Source organism: Sorex fumeus, unplaced genomic scaffold (genome assembly GCF_029834395.1).
Source record: "Sorex fumeus unplaced genomic scaffold, SorFum_2.1 ptg000030l, whole genome shotgun sequence".
NCBI classification, from domain to species: Eukaryota; Metazoa; Chordata; class Mammalia; order Eulipotyphla; family Soricidae; genus Sorex; species Sorex fumeus.
In genome coordinates, this window is record NW_026606087.1 from 13,706,544 (window position 1) to 13,723,274 (window position 16,731).

General features: G+C 40.9%; 1 long non-coding RNA gene across 1 annotated transcript in view; it reads right to left on the reverse strand.

The window, feature by feature from the left end:
* Positions 1-16,710, reverse strand: part of LOC130025195 (uncharacterized) — a 55,803-nt gene extending 39,093 nt beyond the window's left edge. The window contains exons 1-2 of the long non-coding RNA XR_008792647.1: positions 16,515-16,710; positions 16,256-16,306 (exon numbers count right to left, since the gene is read on the reverse strand). This is a non-coding gene — a long non-coding RNA (uncharacterized LOC130025195). The remainder of the gene's footprint in view (positions 1-16,255; positions 16,307-16,514) is intronic.
* Between the last annotated feature and the right edge of the window lie 21 nt (positions 16,711-16,731).

Sequence of the window (16,731 nt, forward strand, 5' to 3'; positions counted from 1 at the left end):
AAACTCATCCTGCCCCCAATTCCTCAGGAAAATTTTTCCATTGCTTTTAATACACAGAATATGTCTAATCCAGAGTGGTGGGTTTTTTCAAATAAGTATATAAAGAATACCAACTTTGGAGGCAGGAGCACGTACAGTAGGTGCTTGCCTTTCACAGAGCCAATAGGGGCTTGATCCCCAATACCCTTTAATTTCTGTTTTGCCTGGCCCTGTCATCAGGAGTAATACTTGAGCCAGAGCCAGAAATAAATCCTTAGTACTGCCAGGTGTGATAAAAAAAAAATCTACTGCTATTTTGCAAAAGCAATATTCATTCAAAAAGCAATGAATATTGTTTTTGCTTTGTCATTTGATGAAACTAGATTGTGACATTGTGAATACATCATTTTCAGATTTTTCAATCAGAGTACAAGATGTCTAGGTCTGTTTCTGTTATCAGCAGCTTTGTGTGCAGATGTAGATATTAAAAGAGAACGGGTGGGGCTGGAGCGATAGCACAGCAGGTAGGGTGTTTGCCTCACACTTGGCCGACCCAAGTTCTATTCCCAGCATCCCATAGAGTCCCCCAAGCACTGCCTAGAGTGATTTCTGAGTGCGTAAGCCAGGAGTAACCCATGTGCATCACTGGGTGTGACCCAAAAATAAATAAATAAATAAATAAATAAATAAATAAATGTAAAAAAGAACCGGATTTGTCTCCCCAAATATCTCTTTGGCATAATTACTACTTTTTTTAGTGAAGTAAAATAGCTTTGTTGAAAGAAACTTATTTAGAGAAGTTTGAGGGGAGAGAAAGATAGATATGTATTCAAGAGAGAACACAGTCTATTCAGAGTGAGAGAATCAATTTTCTTAATTTATCAGGAGAGGGTAGACACATCTAGTGGTGTGATTTCTCCTGACTCTGTGAAGAGGCATGACCCTAGCTTTGGCTTTGTGCTCAGGAATCATACTCCAAGTGGTACTTGGGAGATACGTGGTGTCAGGTATGAAACCTGGGTCAGTTTTGCACAAGGCAACAGCCATACTCTCTGTACTATCCCCCAGACCACAGCATAAATATTTTCTCTTCCAAAATAAGTTTCTTTGGCAAAAGTGTTATCTCAATCCACAAAATACATTTAGTTGATATCAGTAATACCTTTTGCATTTGGACATTTTGATGGAGATGAAATGAGGTAACTTTGAACTTCAAAACCATAGACATTAACAGTTTTGTAAACATGTGAGCCTGGGGAAAAAGAGATATGACAGTAAGTTTCCCACTTGCCTCGCATGCAGTTCACCCAGGTTTGATCCTCAGCATCCCAAGAGGTCCCCTGAGCCTTTCCAAGAGTGATTCCTGAGCAAAGAGCGAGCTATAAGCCCTGAGCATAGCCAGGTGTGACCCAAAATCAAAAAAATTTAAAAAATTTAAAAAAAACCTAAAACAACCACCACAACCACATGTGTGCATAGCTACAATATAGAAAGAAAGAAAGAAAGAAAGAAAGAAAGAAAGAAAGAAAGAAAGAAAGAAAGAAAGAAAGAAAGATTTATGAAAGGGTGGAATGAAGGGGTAGAATGGGAATTGGTGGCAGAATTCTTACACTGGTGGTGGATCTCTGTCATTGTCATCCTGTTGTTCATCAATTTACTTGGGCAGGCACCAGTAATGTCTCCTTCATCCTAGCCCTGAGATTTTAGAAAGTGCCACATTCGAGGCTTTTTCGGGGTCAGGAGAATGAGACCCATCATTGTTACTGGGTTTTGGCATATTGAATACGCCATGGGGAGTTTCCCAGAATCTGCCATGTGGGCAGGATCCTTTTGGTAGCCTGCCAGGTTCTCCAGAGTAAAAACTAGATAATAAGATAATAAGGAAAACTCAACCCACCCTCCTCCAAGGGGCCCTGGTGAGGACAGCCAGGCGTGGAGGCAGGAGACACTGCGCTGTTCTTTTCCAGGAGCTGGGTTTTATAGTCTCTGGGTCTTGGCCGTTGATGAAATTACACAGCACCAGGGGCAGTTGGCCTACATACTGGAAGATGGGGAATCTGGGTGGAGGAGGTCCAGTCCCAATCCGAGAAGGCTTGGAGATCTATGCCCCGGGTCCCGCACACCTGAGTTCCTCTGCCAGTGGTGAATATGGAATTGGAATATTGTTTACTTGAAATTTATAAAATGCAGTGCCTAAACTTTTTTAAGTTTAAAAAAATACAGAAACAAAGAAAGAAGAGTTTAAAATAGCAAAATCATAATTTTTTTTCTTTGGTTTTGGGTCACACTCAGTTGTCTTCAAGAGCTATCCAAGGGGATGGAATGATAGCACAATGGGCGGGGTGTTTGCCTTGCATGCAGCCGACCCGAGTTCAATCCCCAGCATCCCATATGGTCCCCAGGGCACCACCAGGAGTAATTTCTGAGTGCAAAGCCAGGATTAACCCCTAAGCATTGCTAGGTGTGACCCAAAAATTTAAAAAAAAATGGAAAAAAAAGATCTATCCAAGAGTTGTATAGAATTACTCCTGGCAGTATTTTGGAGATCAAATAAGTTTCCTGCATGTAAAGCATGCATGCTAGCCCTTTGAACTATTTTCCCAGTATTTTCATTTGATGATTTTTAATAGAAAGTTCTCTTGGTGGCAGTCCAAGGTCATCCATAGTTTAACCCCTGTTGGGCCCATCCACCAAGCTGTCCATAGAATTGACCAAATGGCCAATTGTTAGATCTACCCAAAATATCATATGATGTATTATTATCTCTTATATTGCATTTATTTGCATCTAGGACAACTAGAATGATTCCTGCTTCAGATAAAGATATCTGAGCTCAAAGTACAATGTCCCTTTGTTCAGTTAGATTGTTGGTAATTGTCACAATGTTATGATAAAATTATTATGAAATATATGGGTACCAGAGGGAAAAATTGCATTCTTTAAATTATACAAACCAGATACCTATCCTTTACCCTCAAGTATAAACTGTAGTATAACATTTTTAATTGCATTTTCTTTATCTTAGCAAAACATAGTTTTACCGTGATCACAAATTTGTTAACTAAAAAAAGAAACCAATTGTAAATAGTTAATTGTAGTAATCTAAGAATGTTGCAGATAGGGCCCAAAGTGATATTACAGCAGATAGGGTATTTGCCTTGCACAAGGCTGACCCAGGTTTGGTCCCACAATCCCATATATTCCCCTGGAGCCTCCCATGAGTGATCCCTGAATGCAGACACAGGAGTAAGCCCAAACACCACCAGTTGTGACCCAAAGAAACAAAACAAAGAATGTTGCAGATAAAAATAGCTAGACATCAGCAAATTGATGCCAGCACACCATTCTTTTTTTTATTATTATTACGCATCTCCTTGTTTGTTTTTCCCAACACTACCATATTGGAGGCTCTTTCAGGGTCAGCGGGATGAGACCTGTTATTGTTACTGTTTTTGGCAAAAGGCAACGCTGCTAAAATAACAGGGCTAGAATGAATGGAGACGTTACTGCACCTGCTGGAGTAAATCAATGAACAATGGGATGACAGTGATACGGTTATTATTTTAATGGATCACCATGAGCTACAGTTATAGACTTACAAACTTTCATGATCGCATTTCAGTCAAACAATGTTCGAGCACCCATCCGTCCACCAGTGACCATTCTCCATCATCAATGTTCCCAATATTCCTCCTGCAACCCCTATCCCCTTCCCACCCACTACCTCTGTGGCAGACACATTCCCTCTTTCTCTTTCTCTTTTTGGGTGTTATGGTTTGCAATATAGGTACTAAGCAGTCATCAAATTTGGTCCATGGTCAACTTTCAGCATGCATCTACCATCCTAAGCAATCCCTCCAACCACTATTTACTTAGAGGTCCATTCTCCATCCCAGCTGCCTTTTCCCCCAGCACATGAAATCAGCTTCCAAGCCGTGAAGTGATCCTCCTGGCCCTTATAGCTACTATTTTTAGGTGTTAGTTTCCTACTGTTACTTTATACTCCACAAATGAATGCAGTCATTCTATGTCTGTCCCTCTCTTTCTGACTCATTTCACTTAGCATGATACTCTCCATGTTGATCCACTTATATGCAAATTTCATGGTTTCATCTTTTCTAACAGCTGCATACTATTCCATTGTGTAGAGATACAAAATTTTCTTTAACCAGTCATCTGTCTCGGGCACTAGGGTGTTTTTCAGAGTCTGGCTATTGTAAATAGTGCTACAATAGACATGCAAGTAGCACACCATTCTTATGCAATTGTTTTAGGTATAATTTGTAATTTTATCTTTAATATTATCCTTCATTATTTTCATCTTATGTGTAATGCAAATGTCACTATGGTTTTAGTGATTTTATAGATCAAACTATAGGGTGCCAGCATCTTCCTTAAGTGTGTTGCAGGACATAAGTCAAAATATATATCATAAAAGTGTTGAACAATATATAAAAAGTGTTTTAGGACATATGTAAAAATATATCATAAAAATTTCATTACTGGGAATTTTAATTTTTATTTGTAACACACACATATATATACATATATATATATATATATATATATATCTTTTTTCCTCTCTGATAGCCTTTGGTAGGCCATACAAGTTTGAGAACATCTGCTTTAGCTCCCTACATAGGTGTTAGGCCAATGAGTGACAAGACCAGCATTACAACAAAAATATATCCCCGATTGTTCCTAATACCCAGGTGCTTTCAAGAAATAGAAAGGTCATAAGCCTTTTCCCAAAAATTTAATTTGGAAATGAAAAAGGATTATGGAAGGGCAGGAGACGGCACCTGTACCTGAGCACAGAAAAGGCAGCACCAAACCAGTCCTCATAACAGCCTCAAACTCAGTGCTTTTAAGCCCTTACGCAAGGATTGATCCCTCCAGTCCAGCAACCCTCTTGATGGCAGTCAAGATATCCTGCACTCAGTTTCAAGAATTTCACTTGGCCCATGGGTTTGCCCACACCGCATTGCAGTCTGTTTGGAACAGGGCACTCACTACAGGCAATATATGCCCAGAGGAGATCAATGGCACATGGAGAATTGCAAATTAATACAATCTAAAAAAGTCCTCTAGTAAACAAGCTGCTTAATATGTACATGACCCTGGGTTGGAAATTACCTATAAAATTGGAAGTCTGTAGTCTTACAAGACTGATGAGCTTGGCCAGAATTTTAGGATTGGCTTTCACACCTTGACATCTACCCCAAGAATGCAAAATCACTAATTCAAAAAATATATATGCATACTAGGTTGATTACAGCACTCTCTATAATAACCAAAATCTGGAAACAGGGACTGGAGTGATAAAGTACAGTGGGTATAGTGGGTAGAACCTCTGCCATGCATGTGGTTGACTGGGCTTCAGTCACTGGAATGCCACATGGTCCTCTGAGCATCATCAGGATTGATCCCTGAGCACAGAGCTAGGAGTAACCCCTGAGCATCACTACTATGGGGGAAAATATCTGGAAACATCCATATGCTTGAAAGGTGAGTGGGTAAAGTTGTACTGTCTAGATACAATGGAATATCATCAGCTATAAGATAAAATCCTGTCTTTTTCTACAATTCAGATGAAATGCAAGGGGATAATGTTAAGCAAGATAAGCCAGTGAGCAGAGGAATGCTGAACAATTCATTCACATGTGGTATAAGAAACAAGACAAGGGAATGCATATAGAGAATGAAAACAAATGCTTGAACTCTTGCCAAGAGAATGAGGCTACCAATAGAGAGGTTGTGAGGGTACTGATGCATGAGGCCCACTAGGAGTGATGTAAGGACTGTAGTAGTGGGGTTTGGGCACTTTACTGGTGGTGAAGTTATTGGTGCAATAACTTTTTGACATCCCATGTTCTTTTGATATCCCATGGAATCCAGTCGGTAATGGATCTAATCCAGCAGTGGTCTCCAAATTTCATTACGTGTCCAGCTCATCTGATTTTTGATGCCTTGGCAAACGAGACAGCGTCCCTGATTCTTGATCATCAACTGAGGTCAGAACTCCGGATTCTTTCTCTCATTTGAGTGAAACGTGATACTCCAAGCATAGCTCTTTCAATTCCTCTTTAGGAGACCCGAGTAGCATTCTCAACCTGTTTGCTTAGAGCCCAGGTTTCTGAGTCATATGTTAATGCAGGAAGAACAGTGGAATCAAAGAGATATGCCTGGAGCCGGAGGTTCTTCGTTCTCTTAGCTATTTCTTTGACGCTCTTGAAGGCTTTCCAAGCCACTCTCTTCCTCCTGCGCAACTCAGGTGCCAGGTCATTCATCATGTTGACTTCTTGACCTAGGTACACAAAACTGTTGCATTCGGAGATGGTCGTTCCATTGAGAGCAAATGGAGCATCAGGAACGAGGCTGTTTCTCATAAACATTGTCTTCATAAGATTCAGCTGTAGTCCAACTTTTCCACACTAATGGTCGAAGTCGGCCAGCGTTTGTGCCGCTTGGCTAATGTTTGGTGTTAGTAGAACAATGTCATTAGCAAAGCGGAGGTGGTGTAGTTGCCGACCATCTATCTTCACTCCCATTCCTTCCCATTTCAGTCGCTGATGATGTTCTCGGGGGTGGCACTGAAGAGTTTCTGTGAAATGGTATCACCCTGCCAAACCCCTCTCTTGACATTGCTGATCACTTCTTTGTAGAATGGTGAGATCCTGGTAGTGAATCCGTAATACAGCTCACGGAGGATCCTGATGTATTGAGTTTGAATGCCCTGATTGGCTAGGGCTTCAATGACTGCTTCTGTCTCAACAGAATCAAAGGCCTTCTTTAAATCAATGAACATTAGACAGAGCGGTATCTTGAACTCCCGAGAAACCTCAATGAGCTTGGTTATCGTGTGGATATGGTCGATGGTGCTGAATCCTTTGCGGAATCCGGCTTGCTTGCATGGTTGTCCTTCATCTAGTGTTCTGTCAATCCTATTCAGGATTACTTGAGTGAACAGCTTGTAGATGACAGACAATAGGCAGATTGGACAAGAGTTGCCAATGTCGTGGATGTCTCCCTTCTTGTACAGTAGTACAGTCCTGCTGGCTTTCCATTGGGATGGAACCTTGCATTCAGACAGGTAGCGTGTGATGAGTTGAGCCAACATATTGATGAGTAATGACGGCAGGTTCTTCAGGTATTCATATCTGGGCTGGGTGCTGTTTGTTTCTTTACCGACGAAATGGTGTGTAGGATTTCAGAAGGGAGAACATTGGGAACAATATATACATCCTGTGGAATTTGGTATGTCAGCAGGTGGACATGGGTATCGAAGAGATCTGAGTAGAAGTCATGCATAATCTTCTCCATTGCCCTTCTGGAAGATGTGATAGATCCATTAGGACGTCGGAGGGCAGTCATCTTGGTCTTGTAGTTGGCAAAGGACAGGCGGGCATTATGAATGCTTTCCCGGCTTCTGCCACATCTACCATCACTGCTGCTCTTCTCTCTTTGAGGTCTTCCTTTATCACATCTCTGCACTGCTTTGTGAGCTCGGACGTTCACTTGTGGTTGCCTGAGACATGCGCCAAACCACGTTGGCGAATAAGCTCAAAAGTTTTCAAAGACAGGAATTTTTTTGTGGCTATCTCTCTCTTGGCGTTCCTCGCACAATCATGGACGTGCTGAACCAGTCGATCATATTCCTCATCAATGTTGTCAATAACGGTATCTTCCCATGTTCCAGCAATAGTGCCAAAGAGCTCCCAGTTGGTGGTCATTCTGGGAGCTTTCTTCTTAAAATTTTCTTCTTAAAGAGATTCTATCTTCGTTGTCTACGCACCAACATCCAATTATGATGAAGGAGAAATTGAGAAGTTCTACATGGAGCTGGAGAAGTTCTATAAAGAAGACCACACCTTCTACAAGAGCATTGTCAGTGATTTTAATGCCAAGATAGGACCAAGAAGATCAGCCGAAGAACTTCACATCAGGACCCATGGCCTAGAATGGAAAGAATAGGGTGAGAGACTGTCTGAGTTCATCATGTCAACCAAGACCATCCATGGTAACTCACAGTTCCAGAAGGCCAAATTTAAACATTGGTCATGGGAGTCTCCCGGTGGACAGTTCCACAACGAAATAGACCACATCATATTCAATCGATGGTTTTGCCTGACTGATATCGCTGTTGCCCCCAAATTCCAAACATAATCATACCACCGTCTCCTTCATGCAAAATTCTACTTCACAGAGCAGGGAGAAAGGACTGCAAAGTGAAAACAATTACATTTAGAAAATTATTTTATTCTGGGCAGTATTTGCACTTGAAGTTCTTGGAGGAATTTAGAGACTAAATCTCTTGGTTTGAGAGATGAAACCAACTCTTGCTCTATTTCATGATACATAGACAAAAATGCTGCATGACATCACCAGCTTGTGGAGTATAAACTTCTCAACTCGGTAGAATGGTGGTTGCAAGAAGTTGAGGTGGGGGGTAAATCGGTGTGTTCAAGAAGTCCTGAGAGAAACATTTCTTCTGCAAATACATAATCTAGCAGATGAAATTAGGAAAAAGTGGGAAAGCATAAAATTCTCAAAAGGTAGCAGCAAGTGCAGGTTTCACTCCTGATCCCATGTTGGCACTAAGCTGAGAGCAGCCCACAAAAACTGGGGATGTTTTCACATAACAAAACAATACTTTGATAGAGTGAAGTGGACACTGAAGGAGAGCGTCTTGGAACACTGTATGCCTGAAACCCAACAATGAAAAACTTTATAATTTCATTATGAATAATAAAAATAAATATTTTTTAAAAGGTATAGGTACACATGTGTACCTAGGTCGAGAAGTCAACATGACAAATGACCTGGCACCCGAGCTGTGCAGGAGGAAGGGAGCGGCTTGGAACGCCTTCAAGAACGTCGAAGAAATAGCTAAGAGGACGAAGAATCTCCGGCTCCGGGCACATCTCTTTGATTCCACTGTTCTTCCTGCATTAACATATGCCTCAGAGACCTGGGTCCTACGTAAACAGGATGAGAATGCTATTCGGGTCTCCCAAAGAGGAATTGAAAGAGCTATGCTTGGAATATCATGTTTCACTCAAATGAGAGAAAGAATCCAGAGTTCTGACCTCAGTTGACGATCAAGAATCAGGGACGCTGTCTCGTTTGCCAAGGTGTCAAAAATCAGATGGGCTGGTCATGTAATGAGATTTAAAGACTACCGCTGGACTAGAGCTGTTACTGACTGGATCCCAGGGATGTCAAAAGACTGCGTGGCCGCCCACCTACCAGATGGTCAGACTTCTTCATCAAGATCATGAACAATCGGTTTGAGGCTCTTCATTTTTCCAGAGTGAACAGATGCCATTGGGCTACACTAGAATGCGACAGAGACAAATGGAGATGTTACTGGCACCCGCTCGAGCAAATCGCCAACTAACGGGAAGTTAAGTAAGTGATTATGTGAAAAGGTGTAGACTCAGAAGTCAGTGATCTTCCAGTCTGATGGATTAAGGAAGCAAGAGATAGCAAAAAATGACCCTCTTACTCTCCATCCTGTATTAACGTCTGGCACTCAGTCCCTGAAGATTCAACATCCATATCATTTCCTCTAAGATTTACAGGGCATTCAATGCTTTCCTAAATATAGGAAATAAAACTATACTGTACAAACACTATGTTGATTTTATACAAAATGTGCATTTATCTTATCATTCCTGCTTTTGGAGGGGCGGGGCCTGGAGCGATAGTACAGTGATAGAGCATTTGCTTTGCCCGTGGCTGACCCAGGCCAACCCGGGTTTGATTCCTCCGCCCCTCTTGGAGAGCCCAAAAGCTACAGAGAGCATCGTACCAGCACGGGAAAGCCTGGCAAGCTACCCGCGTCATTTTTGATATGCCAAAAACAGTAACAAGTCTCACAATAGAGACATTACTAGTGCCCACTCAAGCAAATCGATGAGCAATGGGAGGACAGTGCTCAGTGCTACAGTGCTACATTCCTGCTTTTATTAAAGCTTGGATTTAAATATTTGGTGCTGATTCAGTAGAATATTATATTGCCTGGGTACACTTAAAATTTTTTAAATACATAAATGTTCCTTCACTTTAAGACATTTTAGCTACTAAAAGATTTCTTAAGAATGTTTTGCTAGGGGGCTGGAGTGATAGCACAGTGGGTAGGGCATTTGCCTTGCACGCGGTCAACCCAGGTTCGATTTCCAGCATCCCATATTGTCCCCTGAGCACCGCCAGGAGTAATTCCTGAGTGCATGAGCCAGGAGTAACCCCTGTGCATCGCTGGGTGTCACCCAAAAAGCAAAAAAAAAAAAAAAATGATTTGCTAGAGTGCAAAGAGTAGACTACAGACCGAACATGATTGCCACTCAATGCCTCTTTTGCAAACCACAGCACCCAATAGTAGAGAGAGAACAATGGGGAATGCCCTGCCACAGAGGCAGGATGGGGTGTGGGGGACGGGGGGGTGGGAGGAATACTGGGATCAGTGGTGGTGAAGAATGGGCACTGGTGGAGGGTAGGGGTATTCAATCATTGTATAACTGAAACCCAAGCACAAAAATTTGTAAATCTACAACTGTACCTCATGGTGTTTCACTAATAAGAATCTAAATAAAAAATAAATAAAATTTTTTAAAAATAATGTTTTGTTAGAACTACCACACCCTAAAGGTAAGAGTGAGCAAAAGGGAATGCCCTGTCACAGAGGTGGAGTCGGAGTAGGGTGGGGGAAATGGGGTGGGGGTGGGAGGGCTACTGGGATCATTGGTGGTGGAGAATGTACACTGGTGAAGGAATGGGTACTTGATCATTGTATAACTGAAACCCAAGCATGAAAGTTTGTAAGTCTACAACTGTCCCTCATGGTGTTTCACTAACAAATAAAATAAATTTTAAAAAATAAATTAAAGTTTTTAAATAAAGAATGTTTTGCTAGGTTGCCTGGAGATGTGGCTCAGTGGTAAAGCACATGCCCTGCATGCCCAACCCAGAATATAATCTCTAGAATGGAAACAGAAAAGCCTTATGTTTGGGCCCAGGAGATAGCACAGCCAGTAGGGCACTTGTCTTGAAAGTGGCTTACCTGAGTTCCATCTCTGACATCCCATATAGTGCCTTGAGGACCACCAGGTGTGACCTTAAACCAGGTGTAAGCCTGAGCACTGATGGGCCAAAAAAGAACTTTTAGAAAGTTACTAAGACTGTCCTATTGGGGCCGGAAAAAAAACCCACAAAGGGGCAGGGGAGTATATAAGTCTTGAATAAGAAAGCCCTGTGTTTGATCAGAGTATTACATGCCATCAGGACATAGCCGGTAATATTAGTGGCACCAGGCAGCACTGGGAGCACCATCTTACCAGGCAGAGGACAGAACCCTTAGTTCCACACTGTAAGAGGGTTCACTGGGACACTCGGTATTCTTAAAGACCCATAAAAAATAAATGTTCTGATTCTGATTCTGATTCTGCACTCTTAGTGACAAAGCAATTATGAGGGGGAAATAATTGTTTCCTTTTTTCTACAAAGGCAATGAATTATCTGAATTGAAGAACAGCACCACCAAAAGGAGTAGTAGTTGTGGTGCTGAAATTAAGAATATCCTAAATTTGGGTTACATGGAAAGAACAGCAGGGAGAAAGAGATTTCACATTGTGTTCAGTAAGAGAAAAAGGAAGGTCTGTGAAATCTCAATGAGTGTGGGTTATGTGGTAATTCCACTGACAATGGCAAATCCTCAAACAAAACTGATCACTGCCTAGAGCGAGATCTAGGCATTTTCACATCGTAAAGAAATGTTCATGCAGAGTAGCGAATCTTTTGAGCTCTGATAGACTTCTGAGTCTAAATATTTCCCTGTGGATATATATCTGCCGCAGAAAGACAAAATGGCATGACTGTTACTTGAAGCTCAGAGATGAGAAAGAGGAAACGAGATTCACATACTTTGGAGAAGAGTTCAAATAAGCCAGGGCCCTCTGAATACTGGGAGCCCTTAGTATGAGCATCTTTTCTAGTGTTCATGTAAATTCAAATTTTATTTCTTTGTAGCTAGGTTCTTCATCCTGAACTGGAAAAATGGTCATCATAGGGAGAGTAATGGTGAATATCCCTGAAGAATATTTGGCTAATAATTCAGTACAGGGGACAGAGCGATAGTACAGTGGGTAGGGAGTTTATTTTGCACTTGACTGCCCCAAGTTTGAACCATGGCATCCCTTGTTATCCCCCCCAACATTGCCAGGAGTAATTCAGAGTAATTCCTGAGTGCAGAACCAGGATTAAGCCCTGAGCCTTGCTGGGTGTGATTCAAAAAGAAAAAAAAATTCAGTGCAGATGGTCTCAATAAGTAAGAACCTTGGAGATTACAGCAATCGGGTGACAGGGTGGCAGGGGTTCAATGTGAAGTTTAGGTCGATTTCTCAAAGTGTTCGCAGTAAGGGATTAAACATAAATATGCATATGTACATACACACAAATGTACATACTCAAACCATCTACCTTAGAATCCGTTGTATTAGAAAATCTAAGATAGTATGTTGTAAATTCCTATTCATGAATAAACATAAATGAAAACAGACCAAAAAGCTCACTTCCCCCCCCCAAATCTTTCAGTTTCTGGGCCACAGGAGGCCATGCTCAGGACTTACTTACTTCTGGCTCAATCCTGGCAGACTTGGGAGACCAAATGGGGTGCTAGGATTCAACCTGGGGGGATTGCTGTATGCAAAGTAGGCATCTTACCCTCTCTACTATTTCTCCAACCCCCTTCTAATTCTTTAAATAAAAGCCTCAAAAAGCTTTTAATTCTATGTAAGGGTCACAACCCAGTGGTGACCAAGGGTACCAGTGCCAGTCTTGGCAGTACTCCATTGGGGTATGGGAGGCAGGAATCCAACTCAAGGCTACACGCATTCTAGGTAGGTGCTCGACTGCTTGAGCTGTTTCTCTGCCTCCACTGTTTTCATTAGGTTGAATTAGGGTTAGGAAGATTTGGTAGTAACAATGCCAAAAAGATCTCAACAAGTTCAATGCACATATATTTCCTGCTCTTTCTCACTAAAAAAGAATAGGGATTTTTGTTGTGGTTTTTTTTTTCTGGAAACATTGACACTATTGCTGTTGTGAGAGCTTACCCAAGAAGTCTTGAGTGCACTTGTTTACCCAAATGAAGAGCCTTTGTTAACCTGTAGAAGCTGCTGAGCCTGAGAATAAGGTTCTACGTGCAATGAACAGCCCCAAACGTTAGTCCAAGCAAAGCTTTAAACATTTATTATTACATTCTGCCTGGCTACATCAATCAATTTTGTCATTAGTCAAAGCAAGCAAACACAATTGGAGTACATAAGTCAGATGCTCATGGTTAGCCTTGAATAGTTAAATAATTTTCTACGTGGTGACTGAGAAAGCAATATGTGATGGCGACATTGTTTGAACTCAGGTTTTCTCTGAGCATCTTGTCCCTGCATCCTTGGAGTGTCTCTTTCTGCTTCCCTGCTGTTAGCAACCACCTGATTTTCTGTTAACTTTGGGTCACCTCGTTACATTACAAAGTAAAGCTGACCAGGGCAACGAAGAAAAAGAAAACAAACGTTTTTCTACATCATGGTCTATAAGTCACACAATTTTAATTCTACTTTCTAATATATGTGACTGAAATAGTAATCTGGACGAAGCTCAGTTAAAATTAAATTTCAATAAAACTGAATTATAAAGATAGGTGAAAGAAGAAGCTATAAATACTTATTTAATAAAAAAAATTTAAAGATAATTCTTCAATCATTATATTTTTGGGCCGGTGTGGTTGTATACTGGGTAGGGCATTTTTCTTGCATGCGGCATGTCAGGATTCAATCCCCAGCATCCCATATGGTCCCTGAGCACTGCCAATAGTAATTTCTGAGTGTAGATTGAGGAGCAACCCCTGAGCATTGCCAGGTTGACCCAAAAAAACAAAACAACAACAACAACAACAAAAAACCTCCGATGTTTTCTGTTGTTTTTCTCTGTGGAGGGAAGAGCAGTGGTCCACACACAATAGTACCTGGAGCTCTGTACTCAGCATTGACTCCCATCACATGCAGTGCCAGGAAGTAAGTGGGGGTTGTTCACAAGGAAGACAAGTGCTTTATCTCCTATACTATCTCACAGACCCTCAACATGTGTTAAAACAAGAGTTATAATGTTAAAATTAACCTAATACACATTCTTAAAATATTTATTTTGTTCACCCTGAGAAAGTAATAGCTGAAAAATCATACTGGGTTTTGGTTAGCATGATAGGTGGCGTATGAAACACAGTTGCTCTATTTTAACAATATTGCGTCAAATAAATATCAGGGGTTTTTTTTTGGCAAATGAATTTTTTGGTCAAAGAAGAATTTCAAAGGATTAAGTAGAATTTTAACGTGATTCTGTGGTACACACATATGCACATAGACATATAACTATGCGTACACACTCATGCACGCAGCCTTATTTATCCAGGGCAATCAAATGTAGTCGATAGCAGCACAAATCTTTCTGGGATCTGAAACTAAGCTTTAGTTAAAAGTAACCCTAGAAATCTGAAGGTAAAAAGCAGTTTTATGAGACACTGATATAGATGATAAGTTTCAGTAGCACTGTAGCACAGTAGCACTGTAGCACTGTCCTCCTATTGTTAATCGATTTGCTCAAGCTGGCACCAGTAGCGTCTCCATTTTGAGACTTGTTACTGTTTTTGGCATATTGAATACACCACGAGGAGCTTGTCAGGCTTTGCCATGCAGGCGGGATACTCTCGGTAGCTCGCCAGGCTCCCCGAGAGGGACAGAGGAATCAAACCTGGGTCTGCCACGTGCAAAAGCCCTACCCGCTGTGCTATTGCTCCAGCCCATGTTTCAGTAAGTCTATAAAATTTTATTATTCATTTCAGATGCAAGTGCTTTGTACACAACAATTATTCTGTCATAACACCAGCAAGTGTGGGACACTTTTCCTAATGGTATTATTATAAGAAAATAAACAACATATTATTCAAGATTACACTGCTAGTTTGTGGAGAGAGAATATTTGAGTTCAGACACACTATACATAAAAGACTTCCTCCTAGTACATAATATAGTTTTTCTAAAACTGATAAATGATGGATTTTCTGGGTAACTAATATACCACTAAGGACTCATTCATTCACCAGTGAAAGACAACTCCCATACAGAAAATAATAAACAAAAGTGCTAAAAGTATCCCAGTATCCCTGCATCTTTTGTCAATGGAAAAGAAAACAAAAATTGCAAGCTTTTGGCAGTGCCATTTCTTCAATACCTCAGTAGTGGGCTTTTTTTTTTAATGTTGGAGGAAGAGGGCAGGTGTGAGGTCTCAATTTCTATTTCAAGCAGTGAAAATGATGAACAAAGATTCCTTCTAATGCAAACATAGTAAAACCATGGAACACGAAAAAGTTATCACTTTATTAATAAATGACAAATGTTCACATGAAAAAAATTACAGGTCATATCACCCACACATTTTGTGAACTCACAGTAAACACTTTATTAATGAATGACATGTTCAAATAAAATAATTACAGGAGAGAAAAGATGAAGGAATAGTACAAGTTATATTCTATTGGAGGCACCCAAAGCAAGAATATTGGAGCCAGAGATGTAGTACAGAGGTTAGGGTGCTTGCCTTGCATGTGGCTGACTTGATGGTCTTCTGATACAGGACAGGAGTAATTCCTGAGCGCGGAGTAAAAATAACCACTGAGCTTTACTGGCTCAGTTCCTCTTACCCACCCCCTACCAAAAAAAAAAAAAAATAAGCAAATTATGCTACAATGAAAATGTGGAAGTGTGTGGTAGTTCAAGAGCTTGGTAAGCACAAAGTTAATGGGCCAGAACAGTTCATAAGATTAAAATATGAGAATATTTTGTCAGTAAAGGAACACGAGAATTTATGTTTTGTGACATTGTAAAATGAGACTGTGCATGCCTCATAGTCAACAAAAACCCCAATACAACAGTCACGGAAAGAGCCACAATCTCAGCATCAGAGATAGAATTCTTCACAAAACTTTATAGTCAGAATGATTCTGTAACCCTACAACCCAATAGTCAAATTGAGGGTTATATGAAAGGTTCTGTTTAATTGGTACAGGCTGGGGGGGCTAGACTCCATGAGAATATTGGGGGCCCCACAAACCCCAAGTTAAATGAATAATAATTTTGTTTATAGAATTGAGAGGATCTAATTGATGTGATTTGATGTACCCCCACCATCCATTCATGTTTGTCTGACACATCTACCTCCCATTAACACTTTCCTGATTTGATAGCTTCAGAGCCCAGAACATAATTATCACAACCACCTGGCACAGCGGGTAGGGCGTTCGCCTTACAAGCGGCCAACATGGCCGACCCGAGTTCGATTCCTCTGCCCCTCTCGGAGAGCCCGGCAAGCTACCGAGAGTATTCGATATGCCAGACACAGTAACAACAAAGTCTCCAATGGAGACGTTACTGGGCACGCTCGAGCAAATCGACGATCAACAGGAGGGCCTTTATCTTTACCTTTACCTGTTGAAAGACCCAGCTGTGAACTCCTTTTGGCTACACATCTCACTTGTGCTCCATTCAAAGAAACAGTAATACCCGGGTTATTGTCAGGAACTTTCAGAGTCATCTGAATAGTGGAATAATTAGAAGACTGGATGAGGAAAATGCTTTGATGTAATATTCTAAGAGGGATTTTGAGAATTATTTAAGTAGGAACTAGGAGAAATTTTTTTTTCTT